Source organism: Sorex araneus, chromosome 4, assembly GCF_027595985.1.
Source record: "Sorex araneus isolate mSorAra2 chromosome 4, mSorAra2.pri, whole genome shotgun sequence".
Lineage (NCBI taxonomy): Eukaryota > Metazoa > Chordata > Mammalia > Eulipotyphla > Soricidae > Sorex > Sorex araneus.
The window spans coordinates 132,216,390-132,241,066 of record NC_073305.1 but is presented as its reverse complement, the minus strand read 5'-3'; the positions used below and the strand labels follow the sequence as shown (position 1 = coordinate 132,241,066).

At 41.4% G+C, this 24,677-nt stretch overlaps 1 non-coding gene across 1 annotated transcript; it reads left to right on the top strand.

The window, feature by feature from the left end:
• The first annotated feature begins 5,660 nt into the window (after window positions 1-5,660).
• Window positions 5,661-5,767, top strand: LOC129404561 (U6 spliceosomal RNA). Its single transcript, XR_008629955.1, has one exon. It is a non-coding gene; the product is annotated as a U6 spliceosomal RNA (small nuclear RNA).
• The last annotated feature ends 18,910 nt before the right edge of the window (window positions 5,768-24,677 follow it).

Genomic DNA, 24,677 nt, shown 5'->3' with positions numbered 1-24,677 from the left:
GGACGCAAACTTCAAATACCAGTGTGGGGCTTAGCCAGGCAACCCTAAAATTAGTTCCAGGTGTTCCGGCCCAGCTGGGCAAGGCCACGAGTGGAACTTTAAGAAAGTAAATTTGGTGACTTTCTGGTGTTGGAAGATAAAGTCCTTCCAATGTATGCTCCTTGTCTCAAAATGATAGCCCCAAATACCACCCGAAACCTACCGTTTTTTAATTTTTGCATTGATAGCAATCAAGAAAAGGCAGGAATATAATTAAAAATGAAAGGCAAAGAGGCCAAAGAAGGAATGTGCCCAGGGATGTGGCTCAAACTGTAGAAAAGTGCACGAGAGGTCCTGGGTGGGTTTAGTCTTGGCCACTGAATGTCTCCAGCACCCCTAGGAGTGACCCCTGCAACAAGTGTGACTGCCCCCCCCACCCCATAGGAAGTATACACCATCATCAGGACACGCATACCATATAATTATATTAATATATTGTCCGGCACCAAAAAATGATAAGGAGAAGGAAAAGAGAGTAACTTTCTGATTTTATGCATCTCTTGTACAAGGCCTAAGCATGGCATTTAGAATGCTGACTAAGTAGGCGGTTGTTGACATTTGTCCCTGAGTACACATATAGCTTCTGGAGGCTGGCACTCGAGTCTCAAATGTGTGCTTCTAAAGAATAACTGAGTGCACTTTCAGTTACTGTACTATTTTCCCTCCCTTCCAAATAAATAAATAACCCGCTGCTGTTACCTTTGTTAATCATCATTTCTCAGGATTTATCTCACTGGGCATGTTCACAGTGGCAGCAACTTGCCTCTCAGTAACCTCCCACCCCTTTTAGTCACCAAGTTCCATCAGCCCCTGCAAGGAGGGATCCATCCTGAGTCCCTGTGCCCTTCCCCAGGCCCCCAGTCTGGGGAACTGCAATTTAGGCAGCCAGATAACTGTGGAGGTAAAGAAAATGATGCTAGAGTGAAGAGATGTTGAATTCCCAATGAACAAACACCTCATTCTACTTAGGGGGGGAAAATAATTTTTTTTTTCCTAAAGAAAGTTTTTTTTAAAAAGGAATAAAATGTGCCCAAGATGAAACGTGTTTTCATTTTCTAATTCAACGTCTGCTCTACCCAAACAAGGTCAATGACAGACTAACCACATCAAGAGAACACCCCCCACCCTCTACTCCCCACTCCCTACCCACCCACTCACCCTCACCCCCCACACCCATTTCCCACTTCCTGCAAGTTAGGCATCTTCACGCTGGTAAACATTTGGGGACCAACTGCAAGCTTGAGCTCTAAAAGAGGGGCACCAAGGCTTTGAAGCCCTCCCACATGTCTCAAAGCCAGGCTGAGAACCAGAGGGACACTTGCTTTTTAAACTTTAACAGCCTGTTCAACTGCAGTCCCGGACTCAGCTTTCTAGCTGCTTCCTTTCTTTAAAGCCGGACAAGAAGAACAAGTACGTGTGTGAGTGAGAGAGAATGTATGTATGACACATGCCATGTTACAATGCGGCCTGTGTGTCATTGGTATGATATGTGTCTGATATGTTTCGATGATGTGTTGCAGCAATTTAAAAATAGCACAGCCTCCCTTCCAGTGACGCAACTCACAATTCTGGGGTCTAAATGCTGCCATGGGGATCCTGGAGGGCTGTGGGTGTTTGGATGTGAGGTGGGAGTTTGGATTTTATAAGTAAGAGAGGCAGAATTTACACAAATGGGAGAACCAGTTAAGAGATGATCCCTCCCTTGCAGCAAGGATCGATAAGTACTTTAAACTCTGGAAAAAATCCAGAGGCCTCTTTTAAACCTAAGGAATGTCTGAAATCTCAGTATTTACAGAACTGTCTCGTAGCATCCCATCGCAGTGTCACTTGTCTTTATTGACCCATTGATGGTTGATGAGTGTGGTTGGATTACACCTGGCAGTGCTTAGGACTTACTGGTGGCTCTGAGCTTAAAGATCACTCCTGCAGAGGCTTCGGGGAGCAAATGCAATGCTGGGGATAGAACCTGGGCAGGCTAGGTGCAAGGCAAGTGCCTTAACTCCTGTACTGTCTTTCTGGCCCATCTATTTTTAAATCATGTATCGAGTTGGACAGCTACCAACTTAATCAGTAATATCAGAAAATGACATCATGTTTATACGTTTTGTGAGAAGACCAAGCTAGTCTTCCAATATTTGGTGTTGTTTCTAATGATATATACTTCCAGTGACTCTTCAGACAAGGGAATTTGTATTTCTGAAAAGGCTGTGAAGAAGAAAAGGAGAAGGAATATTTGAACCCAGAAAATATATCCCAATGTTACATTTTGGGGGAAAAGTTATAGACAATGGAATGGACAGGAAGTCAAGTATGAACTGTCAGTAAAGGTAGGGACAGAAGAGGGGTATAGGCTGAAATGCAGTTTTCTCTCACCTCTTGGTGTCTGCAAAAGGACAAACAGCTTCTACATAGGAGAGGGAAGACCCTGAGGTCACACAGACGAGTGGGAAATTTTAGAAGAATGTTTTTTGAGGCTATAGATAGAAGTGTTTCACAAGAGTAAGAGGAAAGGTGTGTATGGTGAGGGTGAGGGTGAGGGCGTGTGTGTGTGTGTGTGTGTGTGTGAGAGAGAGAGAGAGAGAGAGAGAGAGAGAGAGAGAGAGAGAGAGAGAGAGAGAGAGAGAGAGAGAGAGAGAGTGAACTGACTTTAAAATGGGAATAAAACAGGAGCCAGAAAAGCATTTGTGTGGTCTGGTGGTCAGTCAGGTGAGCTATTGTGGCAGGTACAGTCTCCTTGGAAGAAGAAAAAAAGTGTTCCCTCCTCCCCCCCCCAACTTGGGCCTGCCATTCTATGCTCCCCTAGACGTGCAGGATGTTAAACAATGAATCAAGGAAAACTTATTTCTTTTTGAAAATGGTACCCACAGCTTCTCCTTTCTTTAAACAATTTTTGTATTTTATCTGGGGGAGCTACATTTGGCGCTCAGGACCTCCACGTTGATGCTGTAGTGGCAGGGATCAGACGCTAACTTCCACACACCAAGCAGGAGCTCTAGCCCTGCGAGCTGGCACTCCCACCCTTTTCCTCCTTTCTCAGAGAAGATTCAAGGAGCAGAGGCTGAACTGTTCTGAGCCAGGATGAGTGAGAAGACAGGATTGTAAGGGGTTCACCGTGCAAGCATGCGCATTGCCTACCTAAGAGGGAGAAGGGGGCCACGGGATACACTTTATTCGTCTGCCTATAGACATGAAGATGCCCCATCGTATGGTTCTGCCCCACAGGGGATTTATGTGGCCTGGGTTGAAGACCAAAGATCCAGCCTGACATTTCATTTTCTTGTTGAGGAAGTTGAGGGCCAGAGGTCAGAAGGTAGAAAGGTCATATCTGCTCGGCCTCCTTTTGATACTTGGACCTCACATCCCACGGCAAACGTGGCAGATGGCAGCTCACAGATATGCTGCTGCTCAGCAGAGAGCAGAACCAGGATTTCCAGTCGAGTTCTAGACAGAATTTTCAGTACAGAGTTACTAAGCACCGAGCAGCCCTAAGCTAAGGGCAGGTGGGCTAGGAAAGTGGGCAGGAGCTATGCACCTATTGGAAGAAACAAAACAAAACAAACCGTTTAAGGGTAGGTGTTGACCGAGTGGAATTCAATGCTCCAATTGGAGTTGCTGAAGGGAGTCCCTGAAAATCCTTCCGTTCCACCTGAAGGGTTGAGAGGTGAGGAAGAAAAGACAAGCGAGTGGTAATACAATGAGAACCCTCATTTAAATAGACACCTTATCTTTTGAAAAACTCTCTCATGTTGACTAAGAATAAACCAGGAAACCTTTTAACAAGAAGATAGTGTGGAGATTCGGAGGCCAACAGCCAGCCTTATCTGGTCCCCATCGACAGCCCATTGTTCTGGGGGGCAGTACACACCAGGGAAGCCAGGCCAGAGCAGTTAATATTCAATAGGCATCTTCCCCTTTCAGGGGTGCCCCGGAGCAGAAGGGCAGCCCTGCATTACCCTAGAATGGCACCAATCACTGGGAAAGCAGCAGCTCTGTGTTTTTCAGGCTGCTCCTCAGGAGCTTCTTTCAAAAGTAGAGACACTGTCTCTAGAGAAAGATAATCCCACAATGGAGGTCCATTAAAAGTATTAGCATGTAGACTGCCACCATGATCCTCAGGAGGAGAGCTGGGCTTCACAATAGACAATTAAGGCTGATAAATCCAAGCTACTTGTTGCTGTTCTAATTCCTCCTAATTGAATGCTACTGGTCCCGGGCTCCTGCATTCAGGGATGAAACACGGCTCCTCTAATCTCCAAGATACCTGACCTACTTCCTACTGAACCTTTGTAGCATTCTTGTCTTCCCATCTGGACCCCCTTTCCTTTTTCTGCTCCTCTCCTATTCCTCAGAGCTTGACGAGAGGAGAAGCAAAGACATTGGTGGGAGGAAGTGAGTGGTGGAACGGAAAGGTCCACTCAAATCAATAATTCTGAGGCCTCACGCAGTTTCTTGATCAGAGGGGCTAAGTCACACTCCTGGGCACAGTCAATAACACAACTACAGCCTATGTTAAGACTCAACCAGTGGCACTGGGCACACTTAAGATCCAGCGTCAGAGCATCGCTAGCGGTCAAGGCTGCAAGTGCTTATGGGAAATGAATCTGTCTTGGTCTATTTGCAGATGACGATACTACATTTGTGTGGTGACTTAAGATTTCAAATCCTTGTTCTCTTTTGGGGATCTAGTTGTTTGTGGTTTAAACTATTGAATAACTTGTTTTGATGAAATTGTTTTGAATCTGGGTATCAGGACTGTCTAAGCCGCAGGAGCCTGGGCAGGATAGTCACTGGCGTTGTGCTCTGTGGTGTTTATCAATATGAACTTAAGAAGGAGCTCTAGGACACTAGAGACTTGAGGTATCAAGTATTTACAAAAACTGATGAGAGTATTTGGGCAAGGCTACTTGGAGGTGATTCGAACAGCTCACTGGAAAACCACAGGGCATCAGCTGCAGCACAGGGAAGGCCCCCGCAGCAGCCTGTGTAAGAAACTGTCTCACCCATCTGCCAACCCTGGAACTGTCCCTGTGTCACAGGGCCTGAGCAGCAGGACCTGCTCGGCTGGCTGGCAGATGGACAGCAGCGCTTGGCTGGGGAAGTCAACTCAACAGACCTGGTCAAAAGGTTCACTGCAACTAAACCTGAACTTTTGTTCCTTTATTTTCCCTTGGCCTTAATCTATCCCTGGTTTGGATATGTTATTTCCTTATTGGTTTGTAATAGACATTATCCAGTAGGCTATTGGCGGATGCTGTAGTGTAAATGGTAATTCCTGTCTTGAACCTGTGTTAATAAATTAGGTAAAGACAAGCTCAGCCTCTGAGAATAACTGGCTGTAGACAAACGAGCCACTGCTACCAGCTACTCAGAACAAAACATTTCTTCTCACCTGGCACCCCAAAGGATAGAATTCTCTCTAAACAACAGAGTTTTAACGGCCCGTTTGGTGCCCGGCTTCATGGGCATCTTTCCCTTCAGCAAAGTCATCTTTGAAATTAATTTTTGCCCCTTCTATAGTATTTTTAATGCTGGAACGTTACTATAGACTCCATCTCTTCAAACTCTGGCTTACTCCAAGAGTGTGAAATAATCTGTCCTTTACAAAATATATAGGACTGGATGCGCTTACTTCAGCAGCACATATACTAAAGTTGGAGCAATACAGAGAAGATTAGCATGGCCCTTGCATAAGGATGACATGTGAAAAATATATAGGGCCAGAGAGATAGAGCAGCGGATAATGCACTTACCCTACAGGCAGCTGACCTAGGTTTGGCCCCTGGCACCACATATGGTTCCCTGAGTACCACCAGGTGAGATACCTGAGTACAGAGCCATTATAAGACCCTAAGCATCACTGGGTGTGGTCCCCAAAACAAAAAAATAAAATGATTTAAAAAATTGAAAATCCAGGTTTGGGGTTAGAGATGTAGCTCAGCAGTAGAGCACCTGCCTTGCATGTGTGAGACCCTGGGTTCCAACACTGGCACTGCAAAATAAATGATAAGTAAATACAGGCTTGAAGTTAATAATAATTTCAACAATAAATCATAATATGTTGTTGGTTGTTTTAAAAAGAGAGCCTTACATCATATATGTATATGTGTGTATATAGAGCATATATACTATATACTATGCACGTATAGTATATATACTCTATATACACACACTATATATACACATAGCATATATACTATATGTTTATATATACTTAAACACTTTTAAAGGCTACTGTTTTATTTATTAATTTTTATTACTATTAAAATTGTTATATTTTGGTTTGGGGGCCACACCTGGCAGTACTCAGGGCTTACTCCTGATTCTGTACTCAGAGATCACTCCTGGTGGTGCTTGACAGACCACATGCGTGATGGAGATTGAACCTGGGTTGTCTTAACCTCTGTATTCTCTCACCTGTCCCATATATATATATATATGCATACATATATATATATATGCATACATATATATATACACACATATACATATGTATACAATATGCGCTCTCAAATCTGTTTCAAAAACACTGGCATAGAAATTAGTGTATAGACAAAACAAGACAAAGCAACCCAGGTACTGAATTCATAACTGCTGAACTGGACAATAGGGGGCATCATATTATTCTCTCTCTCTTTTTTCAAATGTACTGTAAAATATAATTAAAAGGTGTTGGGAAGATGTAATGGTGGTGGGATTGGTGTTGAAATATGAAACATTGAATGTAATCAATTACTGTGAACAACTCTTTGAAAATAAAAATTAAATTATATATATAATTAAAAGTTTTCTTATAAAAACATTTCAAATTCTGGGGCCCAAAACAGAGGTTAAGGTGCTTGCCTTGCACATGGCCATCCCTGGCTTGATCCCTAGCATCATATATGTGTTTACTAGTACCTCTACGAGTAATTCCTGAGCGCAGAGCTGTGGTCCTGAAACCAAAAATAAATCAATATACATGTTTATCAACACTTTGAATCCCTCCTCCCCCTCCACTCACATTTCTCATCATTCAGTGTGAATGGAGTGTTAAGCTGTGAAGCAGCTAACTAAAATGAAGGAGTCTGCCTGCTCTCCTGTGCCCTCTTCAAAAGAAGCACCTCTGGAATTATAATAATTGGGGGGTGACTGTATTTTTTTTAGCGTATGTCAAATGTGAGCAATTTTGGTATACTTCAGGCATGATAAACAACCACCCAAGATGTTCAATCTTGTCTTTCTGACAAAATTTAAAATTATGCCTTTTTTAAAATTTTATGGTACAACGACCCTACTGAAAAATGAATCAGGAACATGGCAGGCTGGGAAAATACAAGAGCAGAAAAACACAGGTGCTCAGGGCAATACAAATCCTCAAAATCATGGGAATCTACTCCTTGAAAGACATATTCTCCTTTAGAGAAAGGAACTAGAAGCAAAATATTGTAGATAACTCACTTTTCCCCTGTAGTCTCTGTCTGAGAGGGAGGGTGGCAACACCCAGCAGGGGCTCAACTGATAAACTGTCAAAGGCAAGCCATTTGTCAGCTCCAAAGAGAAGAGAACAAGCTGAAAGATGGACTCAGGAAGTAGATTTATCTGGTACAACACATTAACTAGTATAAATACCAGTGGAAAAAGTAAACATATTCCTCCAGCCAGAAAGGTCTAATCACAGGTACCACACTGCACGACTCAGTGTTCTCTGAAAGCTTCTCACTCATCAGAAAAGTGACACCAATTCATCTTGATGTTCTCCCCCGGATGTATTTAAACAATTCCAAGGTTTATTTCCTTTATTGGCCTCTAGTTCATTAACAGCTAATTTACACAAATTGAAAAGGGATTTACTAGATGGAAGAAAATGTTTCTTGATCATCATGTTACTCTATTCCTTAGCAGGAGTTTTTCCAAAATACTAGGACAAATGAAAACTCAGCGTGAGAACATACTTTTCAAAAGCTTGTACATGTTGAACATCTGCGTTTATAAGTGATTTGGGACATTCTTTGAAACAAACATTCATTTTAGAAGTTTCAACCAGTGGAGATGGGTGTGACAGTTGCTTGGTTTCTGCTGGGTCCTTGAGGAGTCTGCATTGCTAAAGACAATAGTATTCGACCCAGCCATTGACACTTGGCTTCCCGTCCAGATGGGGCCTCTGGGATTCATTTCTTTTTATTCTTTTTATTCATGCTCTACCATCACACTGAACAAGGACCTCTCTTTTTGTTCTTTTACTGACTGAGCTGAGAGCAAACTCAGACAACTCAAAAAACCCAGCACTTAGCACAGTTGGCCTGGTCTATATGAATGTAGATTAATGTGTGATAAATGGCTAGATTGGAAATGATTCTCAGGTCCCACCTGTGAAAGCAGCATGGTTGTAGGCTCCAGGAGATATTTTCTCTTTTCTACTGAAAGGACACTGACATTTTGTTCTTGTTCATAAAATCTTTTTAAAAAAGATCCCGGATTGGGACCAGAGAGAGAGTACAGGGTTACAGCACTTGACTTGCACGCTAACTAGGGTTGATACCTGGCACCACATACGATCCCTGATCACTGCCAGGAGTGTATTTTTACTTTACTTTCATAAGTAAAAATATAAAAGAAGATAAGTTTTTTAAAATTCCCGTATCAGATGCCAGAGACAAAAAGGGAATAACCTACATTTGACAATAGCACCTGGAAGGAAGTTTGTGCACCAAAACCAATAGTTTTCTAAGCAGAAATGATTTAGTGAGTTAGGAGGCCCGCCTTGGTCCTCTCACGTTTGCACACCTCCCAGTATTAGACACCTCTTGCTAAAAATTTCCCCTGCCAGTCTTTTGCCTCCCTCCCCTTTACAAGCCACCCCACCCCACAGTAATTAGCTTTAACAAGAGCAATTAACAAAACAAACTCCTTGCTGCTTAGTGAGCTGATAATTCTGATTGCAAAATTGTTTTCGGATGTGCAAGGCAGTTTAAAACGAAGATAAATAAGTTATGCAACCATTTTGCATAAAATCCATTTGTTTGTGTGTGGAAACAGGGCCCCAGTCTTAAATAATGCACCTAAAATTACCATTACATTTCAGCTACACTGAACTAATATGTTTTCCTATACTATTCTAAATTGGCTCATTTTATTCAATGTTACAGTTATTCAGTTTATCTCTGAATCCAATGATTCAGAGATAAATACCTTTTTTTGGCCCCTATCCCTATAATATGTGAGTCATTTTATTTCTTTGATTTTTTTTTTTCACAGTGCTGGAGATGGGACCCAGGAACTCACACAGAGTAACTGCTCTACTGCTGAGCTACATTCCTAGCGCTATGTGTTTTTCAAATGTAAGACTGACATAGACATAATGAACACACTCTATGTCACGAATGTTTTCCACACGAAATGTTAGGATTCCAAGTTTGTCAAGTCACTATCACTATAAATTCTTTCATACAACAACAAAAATAATATAACTTTAATGCTTTGCTTATCATTCAATCTGATAAGTAAATGCCACATGACCTCTAAAGTATATATTTGGAGTTTTTTTTTATATATTGATTTCATTGGGAATGATTTTTGTGTTAGTCTTAGCCAACTCCTTTGATTTTCTAGTAATAATAACAATGCTAATAAAGGAAATAGAAGTTTTCTGTAACTATACCTGAAAAGAGAAAGTCTACATTCAATTAAAAGCAGTTTCCTTGCCACTAGAAGTCCTGATGAACATCTGACAGCAATAAAATTCTCAGTGTGTTAAAACTGGGATAATCCGACAAGAAAACAAACACAATAGCTTCCCAGGGCCAAGGAAAAGACCTAACAGAGCCAGTGACATTCACTGGTTAAATGAGGCCATGTAAAACGTTTTCATCTCTTGGATTTCCCAAGAAGCCATTGTTGTTAAATATTACAACCTTGTTCTGTATGACACAGATGACTGGAAATAAAAATCTCGCTGTCTCAAAAGATTCAGTAAAAAGCTGCAGCTATAGCCACAGCTGGAATATCACTGTACTTCAAGAAATCTACTTTAGCACATGAAATGATGAGGTATTTTAAAACATGCTTACTTCAGAAAAAAATGACACGAAAGGATTCCTTTAAATAGCAAAATGTCCTTGCTTAAATACAGAGCTGGGGTCAGAGAGATAGTACTGGGGTTAAGGTACATACTGCCTTGCATGTTGCTAACCCTTGTTCTTTCTCTGACCATGAGCACAGTCATGGTGACTGGGGTGATCCCCAGCCTTGCAGACCCTAATAACACCACACCTGTGGGTCCTAGTATTGAACTCCCACCCAGTTGACCAAGAATCACCAGGAGTGGCCCCAGAGTACGTGAGTACCACTTGGGAGACCCTCTCCCCACCAACTAAAAAAAAGATATGGTTCAGTTTATAAAGATTTGGTTTTAGAGATGGTCTTATTAACGAATATTGATTATGCAAATTAAGTTCTATTAAGATGTAAAGAATTGCCTCTTCCCATTTTTGTAAATAATCCACACAACTGATGCATTTCTTATTCAATGTGATTTGGACCAATATGCTATTTTATCATTACTAGGATGGGGGTCCCAACCAGTGCCCAGGGGACCTGGGAGCCAGTCCTGGGGATCCATGATCAATGAAGCCTGATAGTACTGGAGACCAGCAGGATACCCCAGTGGTGCTTAGGGGGCTACAGGACCATACTCAGTGGTGATAGGGGTTAGGTTGGGGACTGGGGCTTGAATCAGTTTCCCTGTACATGTGAGGCATACATCCCTGACCGCCGACTATGTCCCTGACTATATCAATCTTTAAATTATCTGGTTAATCATAGATATGTTAAATGGTGAGTACTAATCTTAAACACTTGAAACCGAAAATAATATTCATGAATGCCAAGTTCTCTGTGTTGAGTGGTGAAGCAAGTCCTTCTTCCAAAAAAGAACCTCTGTATGCTACAGTTCACAATGTTCTCTCTGCCTAAACCCTTCCATAATCCATTACCTTTAGTCCAAGACACTGAGTCCAAAATCCTCCTAGATTTCTATCACCAGCTTCAATATTTTATAATTGTTTATCCCACACCTATCTCAATTACAGGATTTTCAACTAGTACTTATCAAGTCTTTCCAAAGAGTTCTACTTGGTAGAACAATTCGTAGTACTGACATTTCACTAGTTTACATAATATTTAATTAAATCACATAATTACAACTAGTGTAATTAAGTTTAAGAACAAATAAACAAGTCTTGGTAAGCATCCTGATCAAGGAGAAATGCAAGAATATTAAAGAGGAGGTGACATTGGAGTGATATTAGAGAGGTATGGGTAAAAGGTCAAGGTCTTATGCAAAGGGCAGGAGAATATTAAAAAAACAGGGCAAGTGTGTTAAGTGAGGTCAGGTAAAAGCACTTCAAGGTAATCAGCCAATAACTGAATTAAAAATTACCTGTTTGTGTTAATACATTGTTTTCAGGACCAAAGAAATAGTTCAAAGACATAGGTGCTTGCTTTGCATGAGGCTGCGAGTGTGACCCTTGTTCAAATCCCAGCAGCATATATAGTCCCCTAAACGCAGAGCCAGGTATGGTCCCTGAGTACCACTGGGTATGACCCAAAAGTAAAAAATAAACGAGAGAAATGTTATGGCAGGTTTACTTGCCAGGTCAGTTACTTTGCAACGCAACTGATCTGGATTCTATCCCTAAAGCCCATATGGTCTTCCAAGCCCACCAGGAGTAAACCCTGAGCACTACTAGGTATAGCCCCAAACAAAAACAAACAAAAATGCCAATAACATTAATTTCAAGTAGTTAATGATATATGGAACTAAGAAGAAGCTGCATCTTCAAGTATTACTTTATTATTTCTTATTGTCCACATTTCTTTTATACCATTAAAATTATTATGAATAACCTTGAAAGATTCACTCCATAAAATAAACATTCTAACCTAAAATACCTTTGGATAGGATCAAAGCCATAAAACCTATGCTTAATTAAGAGGATATCAGGCAAAAATAATAGTTACTTTTTTCCATGCGTTGTTTTTTCTGCAATGCATTCATTGAATTTAGCCTGTTTCCAGCAGAATTCAAGTCATAAGCAAGATGGGGGTTTTATTTGTTTCTTTGTTTTTTGTTGTTGTTGTTATTATTGTTTTGGTTTTTGGGCTACACCTGGCGATGCTCAGGGGTTATTTCTTGCTCTGCATTCAAGAATAACTCCTGGCAGTTTTCAGGGACCATGTTGGGTGCTGGGGATCAAACCTAGGCGGGTCATGTGCAAGGCCAATGTCCCAACCACTTACTATCCCTCCGGCTCCCAGACCCAAGACCATTTTTAAAGTTCTACTTGAAATTTAACCAGTAGCAAGACTGATAAGGGAAGTGTTTACTTGAAAGTTAGCAGTTTTCAAAAACTTTTTTAAAAATTACTTTTATTTTTAATACATAAGTAATTACTTTTTATGGCATAATTTGTATAAATCCTCACAAGTCTATCTCTGATAGGATTTAAGTAGTATTATAATTCCTTGCAACCAAATAGCCCCTCAAGAAAATAATTATTGCCAACCACTTGGTACACATATGTTTTTTTCATCTACCCAAGTATCATTTTTCAAAACAAAGTCATATTGAATTTACTATCTTATAACCTGCCACTCTCAGGTGAGAGAAGGAATCCGGAGTTCCGACCTCTGTCGACTATCAAGAATCAGGGACGCTGTCTCATTTGCCAAGGTGTCGAAAATCAGATAGGCCGGACACGTAAAGCAATTTGGAGATGACCACTGGACTAGAACTGTTACGACTGGATTCCATTGAACATCAAAAGAACTCCTGGCTGCCCATCTACGAGATAGTCAAACTTCTTCGTCAAGACCTTGAGAGAATGGTTTGAGGCTCTTCCTGTTTCTGGAGTGAGCAGACGCCATTGGGCTAGACTAGCACGCGATATGAATGGAGATGTTACTGGCACCCACTCGAGCAAATCAATGAGCAACGGGATGACAAGTGATACGAGGGATAACCTACCATTTCCCCTGTCCACATAATTTTTAATTGCTATAGTGTACCTCAGAGTGTATACTTATATCATATCATGTTTTATTTAAACAATATCCAGTTCATATTGCTAGTGTCCTTTTTAAGCCTCCCTCCCCCCCCCCCAATACACACTTCTGTTTTATGATGCCACACCTGCTGGTACTCAGGACCTACTCCTGGCTCTGTACTCATGGACCATTGTTGATGGGGCTTGGGGAACCATACGCAGTGCCAGGGACGGAACTGCATGCAAGGCAATAGTCCTACCTGCTGTTCTACCTCCATGGCCCCATCAAAGGGATTTTTGCTGTTTGCTCTTGTTGGTGGCCTCTCGGTGAAGGGAACCACCCACAACCAGCTCTCATCCCTCCGCTACACCCTTTAGCATCACAACTTCCCCTTCCTGGCCCACTGGAGTAAATCTGTGCACAACACTGTCTGCTTCTTCCGGGAAAGCTCAAAGGCCTGCTGGCGTAATGCTCCCTTCAAAGCATCCCCTGGAAGTCTGTGTGGGATGAGGAGTATTGAAACCATCCAAGAGAGAAATCCGCCCCACCGCCACGTTTCTGTTCTCGTTTACTCAGAGCTCTCGACATGAATGGCTGGAAGGTTGTCCCGTAGCTCCCCCACACAGACAGCAGAAGCCACACACACATCTGGGCTGAGGCTTCCGCACGGGGCCTGCTGAAATCCAGCTATTTGCTCTTGTTTTATTAGAGCTGGGTTCCAGAGAAAGGACTGACTGTGGGACTAATTACAGGAAGGAAGAGGGACTTTCTCGATCCATCCCCCCGCCCCCTTTTTCTCCTTACTCTGCAGCAATATTTCACAATGCTTGGGGGTCCAACAATATAGGAGGGGAACTTTACACCCAGGAGGCCTTTGAGCTTTCCCAGAAGAAGCACAGATTTGGTGCACAGATTTACTCCAGTGGGCCCAGAAGGGGAAGTCTTTTGCCAAAGGAAATAGTCAAAGGATGAGAGCTGGTTCCCTTCACCAAGAGGTCACCAAAAGCAAATAGCAAAATCCGTATGATGCGGTCGGAGAGATAGGTGTGCAGCCTGCCACAGATGCAGGTTAGATCCCTGTTCATATAACAATGAACAAAAGACTTGTGCTTGGGAAATATGAAATACCTTAGCTTCAGGTAGACACACCCGGTTGTGCATTGCCCTTCAGTGTGGAGAGAATCAAGGTGACGATTTTTGGAATAACCTCATTTATGATCTCAGTGGCTTAAGAACTATATGTTGTTCCTCCAAACAGGAACAGTAGACTTGTAGCTATTTATTAGAATGTCAATTGGCTCCTTCCTTCTCTTTCTCCAAAGAAATGGCCTTTTCTTGCAGTATGTGTAGATTTATATCTGTGTCTTGGTCTGAATATAGATGCAGAAGGGCAAGCAAGAGCATCAGCAAATAGACACACCGATCATTAAAATACATGTCACAAAAGAGGTCAGTGTTGCTCAAAGTTTCTGCCTATTACAAACGCCCTATGGGGCTTTACCATGTCTTGATGCCATGTTCAAGCCCGAAGCTATTAAATCACCACTTGGGCATGGGAGCTGGGATTCCATTAATTTGTAAAGATTCTCATGTGTTGCCAGGTTTGGGGACCAACTGGTTTACTTCATAAATATGACCTTTTAGGTGTTCCCTATGTTTAAATAGCATCTTTCTGGGGTAGACAGATATTTTGGTGGTTAGTAGGTTAGTCTTGCATGTAGCTAACCCCAGGTCTATTCTAAGTATAGCCCCTAAATACTGCCATCTACAATGTCCCAAATAAATTGTATATATGTATATATACATGCATATATATTGAGACACACATATACATACACAGAGAGAGAGAGTTTATAGCTTGGTTTCATTATTAGGCAATAGGCAATCAACCTATTGACTAGGAACTGAGGCAATGAAGTCAAGACATGAGCTCTGTATTGAGAAGTGTCTGTGCTCAGGGATCACTCTTGGGGACTGTTCAGAGGTCTAGATGCAGTGTTGGGGATCAAACAGGGATTGATCACATGAAAGGCAAAACATTAGGGCCTTGAGATAGTACAGTGGGGAGGGCACTTGCTTTGTACTTGGTCGGCCTGAGTTAGATCCCTGAAACTCTATATGAGATCCTCTGAGTACCATCAGGAGCGATCCCTGAGTGCAGAGCCAGGAGTAAGCCCTAAATACAACTGGGTGTGGCTCAAAAATAAAATGAAAAAAAAGAAGAAAAGCAAGCACCTTACCCTGGTACTATCTTTTCAGCCTACACAATTCATTCTTAATGTTATATTTATTATTATAAATAACATTCAAGTCTTGAATATTCAATATTATTATAAATAATATTCAAGTCTTTAAAAAATAATAATATTCAAGTCTTTAAATATGCAATATTCAAAGAAAAATTTTGGAAGGTTGTTCTAGGAATAAAGATTTGGTGATAGAGAGTACAGCAAGTAGAGTGCTTACCTTGCACCCAAGTTCAATTCCCAGCACTGCACATGTCCTTTAAGCAATGCCAAGAGTGATCCCTGATCATAGAACCAGGAGAAAGCCTCTAGCACTGCCGGATATGCGCCCCCTACCCCTCCAGAAAAAAAAGAATAAAGATTTAATTTGAGCGTAGTAAAGGCTATGGGCTATAGCATGGTACTAGCACAGAGCCAGAGCCAATATATTTAACTGAACAAATTAGAGAAGCACTGTGTCATAAAACAATTAAATAGGATTAACTTCACCAATATTTGCATAAAGAAAATATAAACACTTAGAATGTTTAAGTTATACTTAAGTGTCAAAGTATTTGCAAATGATACTTTGTTGGCATAAATTTTCTGAAAGGAACTTTAGCTATATATAACAAGAGTCTTAAAGATTTGTAAACTTTTGGGTCAGGGATGTAGTTTAGTGGTAAAGTCCATACCTCAGATGAATGAGGCACGATCTCTGGTATCCTCTCCCCAGAGAGTCATAACTTTTGATCAAATGGTTATACTTATGAGAACCACACTGACATGAAAACAATTTAAGCACAGTTATACACACGTACTAATTCCAGTGCTATGAATAATTAGGACAAAAGGAAATAACCCAAATGTTCAAATTGACAGAAACTGTTAAGTAGATGATGGTCTGGCCACGTGATATGCATGTAATTATTAAGAAGCACTTCAAACAAATGAGATATGAGAGAACAAGCCTGACACATTACTGTATCAGGAAGAGACCAGAATGCAAAACTATACTATCATATGATTCTATTTATTTTCTTTTTACAACTACTAAAAAATTCTGCCATTTATGTAAAAGAAAAGCATATGAAATACTGAGAAGAGGTTTTCTGATGGTTGATTCCCAATTCGATTCCTCTAATTAGTCTTAATGAAGTCAGCAGTTTTGACATAAATTACAATTAACTATAATCCGCATCTGACATACACCCTCTAGTCCATATGTTGAGTCTCTTAGTCAACCAAATCTAACCGTCTTCAGAAACTGATTTAGCTGAAAAACACACAACAGACTCAAAATGACAGCCACCTAGGAAATCTGAATCAAAGATAATCATTAACACCAAATTAAAGCAGGAGAGGGGGAAATTGCATTACATCTTGTTTCTTCAATCTCTCTTTTAAGCATAAAGTAATCCAATCACAGACCATAAAAAGCTTAGGGATAACTTTAAGGCAGGAAAAACATAGACAGGACATTTGGGAGCCAATTTCTAATTCTCATTCTCTTCACCAAGGCAACCCCTTCCACTAAGGCAGGCAACCAGCTCAGTGTGGGAAGCACAAGAGTGCATTTTTTATCCAGCAGAAATATTTAGCTTGGCTGTCTGCCAGAGAATGCTGGAAGAACGGACTGAATTAGGGGATTTACCTTCCACGTGTTTGGCACGCGTCATTTAGAGTATCTGAGCAGTGCTCTCTTTCCCCATGGCATCTGAGCAGTGGAGAAGGCTGAGTAATTAGGAAGAGTAATATCACTCACTACTCATGCTACATTCATTCAGGTATGAACTTACAGACTGGGCACTTTATTCAGGTTCCACTTTGTTTTCTTTTCAAGACTGATATACATGCTAAAGGACATTCTCAGTCTTCACCAGAAGGTAAAGAAGGAAGAGCTAGAAGGAAGAGCCTGTATTATATATTTTCCCTAAATTCTGAGATGCTTACTTTTAACAAAACTTTGGTACTGTAAAAGTCTCTCAACAATTTTTGATGAGTTTGATTTCTTTCTTTCTTTCTTTCTTTCTTTCTTTCTTTCTTTCTTTCTTTCTTTCTTTCTTTCTTTCTTTCTTTCTTTCTTTCTTTCTTTCTTTCTTTCTTTCTTTCTTTCTTTCTTTCTTTCTTTCTTTCTTTCTTTCTTTCTTTCTTTCTTTCTTTCTTTCTCTTTTAAGGCTCTAGGATGAGGGGGAGACTATAGTAGTAGGGCACTTGCCTTTCAAAGGGCTGACCCAGATTTGATCCCTGAAACTACAGTTTCCCCAGGAGTGATCCATGAGCACAGAGCTAGGAGTGATTCCTGAGCACTGAGTTAGGTGTAAGTCCTGAGCACCACCTCCCAAACAAACAAACAAAAAGGCTCCATCATAGTGTAGTTTTAGCATCTTTTTTTAAAGCTTTTTTTGGGTCACATCCAGCAATGTTCAGGGGTTACTCCTGGCTCTGCACTCAAGGAATTATTCCTGGCGGTGCTCAGGGGACCATATGGGATGCTGGGAATTGAACCCGAGTCAGCCGCGTGCAAGGCAAACACCCTACCCACTGTGCTATTGCTCCAGCCCCAAGTTTTAGTATCTTCATTTAAGTGTTATTAAGAATGGTTATTTACTTTAGATATTGACATCATTAGGAGTTATGTGGTCAAGTTACTGAATATATTGGAAGCTGTGTATGTTTTTCAATCTTTAATTGATTAAATTCTAGGCAAAGCTAATACTCAGTAGACTCTAGAGGCCAGAAGATTCTATAGATCATCTCCTTCATTTTGTGAGAGTCTCAGTAACCTGTCCAAACTATTGGTGAGTGGAAGAGTCAGCTCTTTGGTCTTTACTTCATGTGCCATGTTATCCGTAATCCCATGCCAGCACCCATGGGCACAGAGATCAGTGAGTAATGGAAAGTCACCAGCAGTTGTGGAAGACTCTGTCCATGTTTATAAACAATGGCCAGAAATGGGGAACACCCCACAGTGTCCAAATTGAGAAGGCACAGTTAGTGCAAACACCTCAAGAAATGGCCAGTTTTTATCAGTTAAACAACAGACGCAATCGTGTAAGTTTCCTTCTGCGGTGGGGCACAGCATGTCTGCTCCACGTGTCCACTGTGCAGGAAGTGACAGGAGGCTGTCATTCTATCTAGAATTGAGAAAGTCACCCCAATGCTGCTCTGTGTTTCCAGGCAAGGATGTCTATCTCTTGGCCCAAACCCCAGCTCATTATAATTCACTTAACACCGACATACAATTGTACCACCATGGATGAGAGAAGGAAACTTTAATCAGGCTTTTAAAAGGGCCATGAAGCAGGAGCGGTTTCTATAAATACAAACTTGAATGAATGCTTTATGAGATACTATTTATGTGAAAAGGAAGGAAGGCGAATATTCTTAATAGCACACACATACTCTCCATATGGAAGGCTAGAGGAGTGGAGAGTGGCCCTGCCTCTGTAGAAAAGGAGCAGGGTTGTGCGGGTGGGGGTGCGTATATAGAATCAGAATTATTGTATACCTGTGGCATTGCTTACTTTAAAACTAGGGGGATTTATACTTGTCAATGTTAAAGAAATTTAATAGCTGGAGAGACAGTACTGGGTTGAGATGTTTGTCTTGCATGCTATCAGCCTCAGTTTAATTCCAGCACTATATATGGTCCTCCAAGTACACCAGGACTGACCCCTGAGTGCAGAGCCAGGAGTAAACCCTGAGCTCCACCAGGTGTAGTCCAAACCCCTGTGCCCCCTCCACAAATAGAAATATGATAGCACTGTAGCCCTTTCGTCCCGTTGTTTATCAATTTGCTCGAGCGGGTACCAGTAACGTCTCCATTGTGAGACTTGTTGTTACTGTTTTTGGCATATCGAATACACCATGGGTAGCTTGCCAGGCTCTGCTGTGCAGGCGAGATATTCTCGGTAGCTTGCCGGGCTCTCTGAGAGGAGCAGAGGAATCGAACCTGGGTAGGCTTCGTGCAAGGCGAACACCCTACCCACTGTGCTATCGCTCCAGCCAAGAATGTCAGAAATGTGATAAATTAAAGAAATAGCTTCATGTTTAAAAATAACCTTATTGTCACAGATAGGCTAAATTTTGATTCAAGACACTGTGAAATATATATGTATACACACACATATATATATCACAGTTAAAATGGCAAGCTTTATACTAGAATACTAGACATATTTTACCACAATAAAACACACAAACACACACATATATAATTGTTTTTAGCAGAGCCTGGCAAGCTACCTGTGGTGTATTTGATATGCTAAAAAACAGCAACAGCATGTCTCACAATGGAGACGTTACTGGTGCCTGCTCCAGCAAATCGATGAACAGGACGACAGTGCTACAGTGCTATATAATTATAATTGCTTTGCATTAATTACATCCACATGCTAAAAAAAACCACTCCCATTATCTATATCTGAAATGTATATATATATGTATATATATATGCTCTACCCACTGTGCTATTGCTCCAGCCCCAAATGTTTTTATATCTTGACATAGAAACCTTTTATCTATCAAACAGTAATTCCTCACTTACACAGCCTGATTCTGGCCCGAAGCCCTGCTAACCTCTAGTTTCTTTTAATTTTCTTGTATTAGGTAGCTCATGGAAGTGGAAACTGAATTAGTTTTTCTGCCTTTCTTATTTGACATTTTTTTTTCAGGGTTTATCTATACCATATATACCATGTGTCAGAGCCTCATTAGATTTCACGGCAGAGTAATATGCCAGAATAGTGCTGTTTGGTTTGTCCCTCTCTGGAATCCTTTTGTGCATACTTCAAAGTGCTGATGGACACTTTAGAGGTCTCTATCCCTTGGCTCTTATGAATGCTGGCATACCCATATACCTGCTATCGATGTTGGTATACCTGTATCGAAGTTCCTGTTTTTAATTGTTTGGGGTATATATCTAAGAGTAGAATTGCTGTGTCCTATGGTCATTGTTTAGCTTTAGAACCAATTCAAATGATAGGTTAAAATATTTATGCCAGAAAATTTGATTTTTCGAGGCAGTGAATATAAGAACTGTCTCTAGGTCATTCTGCCTGGGCTAGGATGTTGTCTTTACTGCTTACAAGCTGTCTTCGAGTAATTAAATCGCTTTCTTTATCTCTCATATTATTCATCAGCAAGATGGAAATAATACACTAAGTTTATTGAGAAGTTATAAAGCCTTAGTCAGTCTATGCTCATGAACCATGGAGAAGAGGACCTGGCAGAGAAGAGTGACTAGTTATCCTTGGTTATCCACATCTTCTATTGGGGCTGGGGATGGCTCAGTGGCTAAAAGCTCCTGTCTTCAAGTCTTTTTTTTTTTTTTTGCTTTTTGGGTCACACCTGGCAATGCACAGGGGTTACTCCTGGCTCTGCACTCAGGAATCACTCCTGGCAGTGCTCAGGGGACCATATGGGATGCTGGGATTCGAACCTGGGTCGGCCGCATGCAAGGCAAACACCCTACCCGCTGTGCTATTCCTCCAGCCCCCTCCTGTCTTTGAGTCTTGAAGATTCAAGTCTTGAAGATTGAACCATTGAGGTCCATCCTCTGTGCTGCTTATATATACCAAGAACTATCCTGGCAGCTTTGTTGCTGGGGAACTCAGAAGTCACAACAGAGTGTGCCATCTGCACAAAACTACATATGTGTATATGTATATATATATATATGTATATACATATACATATATATATATATGTGCGTGCGCGTGCATGCGTGTGTGTGTGTGTGTGTGTGTAAGCACTTCAAGTAAAGTTGTGCAACTTAAGATGTGCAAGAACCAAGGCTAGGAGTGTGGCTTCCCAGTGAGCATGTGTATGAGTACACCGTGACCCCATGAACACTACAACCATAAAGTGAAGAGCACCACAACCAAATGAATGTGACCGCTGGTGAGTGTGGCAATCCAGTGTGCAACAATAGTGGCAACAAAGAAAATGGAAGGGAAAAGGAGAGTACTTTATCGTGAGCATGTGCTCATTTTATTTTATTTATTTTGGGGGTGGGGTGGGTCACATTCAGCTGTGCTGGGAGCTTAGTGCTGGCTCTGAATTCCTGGTGGGGTGGCAGGGAGGGGGCACCTTATGTGCTTGCCCCGGATGCAAGGCAAGCACGCAACCTTCTGTACTATCTTTCCAGTCCAGAATGTCCTAATTTTATGGAAACACTATTTCAGAAGAGACACAGAAAAAGGAGAAAAAACTAGGTATGGTTTATAGCTGACAGTTTTGTGATGATTGTGAAAGAAACGTGTGTTTTAGTAAAAAAATCTCCAAAGGAAAACATTAAATATATTTGAAAAGGAATAATTATATCCAGATGGTAAACCATATATTTTTCTTTCTAAATATTTAATTATGAACAGTACCTTTATCATCAGAAAAAAATTAGAAGAGGAGCATAAAATGCTGTTTTTTTGAATACCCATTACATGTCTGATTTGGGTTCCAAAGACTAAACAGATTTTGTCGGTCTATCTTCAAAAATTCTAGGTTCTAAAATTTAACCTACTCTGAAGGAGAATCATAAACGAAAAATTCTCCACAAAATTCACAACTCTATTAAAATCTTTCTATTGAAAACTTTTCATTGAAATCTTGTAATCATCTTTGAGAGTGCAGTTCTAAGACTGCCCCGATCAGACCCCCTCCTGCTCCCTCTTGCTTTACAACATGATCCGCTCACTCCTGTACGCCAGAGTGATGAATTAAATGTATGACAGCTATGACAGGTGAGGAGTGCATGCAGGGGCTTAACCAGCAGGGATAAATAAGATAAAGTCCCCATGTAAGACAAAAGCCCCCACCGACGCTTGCCCACTAATGACCACAAACAGAATCTCTCCACTTGTCCTGTTTGCGAGGAGCAGCAGGAATCACAGACAACGTCTGGCAGGGCATAAGGCTGCTTCTCCAAGGGTCTCTCCACCAACTAATTGAAAAGCCTTGATTTTCTGCTCAGCACATCTGAAAGACAAGCTCAGCTTCGATGCACACAAGTGTGGCTGCCTTTCAATATTATATTAGGATACAATAGACTTAAATTTACAGCTGGGCTAAGTGGAATTACTGTATATAAACCATAATATCTATCTGCAGGGATCCAGCTAAGCCCCAGAGAGACAAGTCCAGCAGGGCAAATCCAAGGAATTTTGGAGTCAATCCATTAGGATTATCAGGGAGCCCCTTCTTTTGGAAGTCATAGGCTCAATCTATGGTAGCAAAGAAGTCTCAATCTTCTTTTATCCTAACCTCTTATCTGGAAGTCTATTGACCCAGTTTTTATTTAAAATAACCTGATAAGCTACAGATGATATTATAATCATTTTCTACAATACCAATGTGACTTTGTTGAGCTGGCATCTCAGGCACATAAAAACTCTTGTGCAGTGATTAAAAAATGAAACTTTGGGGAAAGTATTTGCATAATCAAAGGGCAGCCCTCTTAATTACAATAATCTGAATATTGCCAATGGTACGTGATGCTCAAGATATGTATCAGAAAAACTGATCTACTGGTTCTGATCTTTTCCTTTTTGCGTTTTAGTCACTGTTCATTTCCACTCCTTAATAATAATACAAGGCATTTTCAGAGGAGTGCACACAACAGCGTGTTCTACGAGAATACACAGTCCTCTACAGTCTAGCTCTTGGGGACTAGTTCACGTAATGTCAGGTCTGTGTGAAGCAGATATTCAAGATACAAATGAAAAAAATAATAATACTGAAGAAATAAGACATAAGATCCAAGACATCGATAGCCCACAGGTATTCTGATATATACTGTTTTTGTGCCACTCCCAGAGATGCTTAGGGGTTACTTCTGGTTCTGCATTCTGGAACTACTCCTGGCAGGCTTGACAGACCATTGAGGGTACTGGGGGCCAATTTGAGGTTCAGGGGATTGAACCTGGGTCAGCCATGCACAAGGCAAATACTCTATCCACCCTACTAACGCTACACCCCCAGCTTCTAGGTATTCTGGAGATGAGAGCAAGTTCTATGAGATCCTCAGTCCTTCCTGCAGGCTGCAAAGGTTATTTCTAGCAGCAGTGGCTGACTGAGGTCCTCCCAAGGCCCAGGTAGATTTCTCCAGGGGAAGCGACTCTCCTCCCCAGCTCAGGAAATGATGACTCAGTATAGCAACGAACTGGCCCAAATTCAAAGAACAATTTGGTGACAGGGCTGAGAACTCCACCCCTATCTGTGGGGCACCAAAGGCTCTTGCTCTTTGTCAGGCTTCTAAACTCCACCCCAGTGGAAAGTTTCCTGATCAATGCTAGCTTTAATTCCGCATCTGTGAGAACTTTGCTTAAGTGTGCATTCTTTCCTTCTCACTAAGGAGAACCAGCTCTGGGAACATCTGAAACATCAGGACCCAACTTATGCTTACACTGCCAGGAAAACTCCAGAGTGCCTTTTCCTGCGGAGAGAGGTCAAGATACACTGGCGCTGCCTCCGAGCTCTCAGAAGACAAGCACGCGTTCTTGCATGGCCCTTTCTCCAGCATTACAGAGCAAGAGACAGATCCAGATGTTGGTTAAAACATCAGACTCAAGTCATTTGGCAAATAATCTTCAAGACTCCGGACTTGGACCTCTCGTGTAAGGAAAAGAAAGAAATTAAAACGCCCACCTGTGTTTCAATAACAGACAGATTCCTGGCCATCTAGGCATCTCATCAAGAACTCATGGAGTGAGGGGTGGAGAGATAATACAGCGTGGACCCAGGTTTGATCCTGGCACCTTGTATGTTTGTATGTTCCCTAGAGCCCTTCCAGAAGTGATGCCTGAGCAAAGAGCCAGGAGAAAGGCCTGAGCACAGCCGGGTGTGCCCCAAACAAAACAAAAAAAAAAAAAAAGGAAGAAGTAGAAGAAGAAGAAGGACTTATGGCAGGCCATGGCTGAGCCACTTGGGAACGGGCCTGGGTTTTGTCTGTCCACAGCTCAATACTCCAAGGGGACATTGTGCAGAAGTGCCACAATGACACTGAGGCAACCTCCTTTCGGGTCTTATCTGAATGGCAATACTTAACTTTTGCCACCTGGGTTAGCCTTGCAGAAGAAAGAGTCACATTCAATTACTGTCTCTATTGCCTAGACAACTACTGTTTAATCCCACCTCCAGCCGATATTAACTAGTGGAAAACATACCACTATTTTTAGATGGGACTGTGATTTCTCCCTTTCATCTATGAAAAATGTATTTCCTTTCCCAGTCATGTCCATCCCAGATGCTAGATTTGATACAAAATTTTAATACAACGGTATAATCACCCTTTGTAGAAGTGAGCTTTGAACTTTGTTGTATATTCAGAATGTAGGCTAAGGCCCAACAAACAACACTCTTGACACAATCACGAACGGTAATTTACTTTAA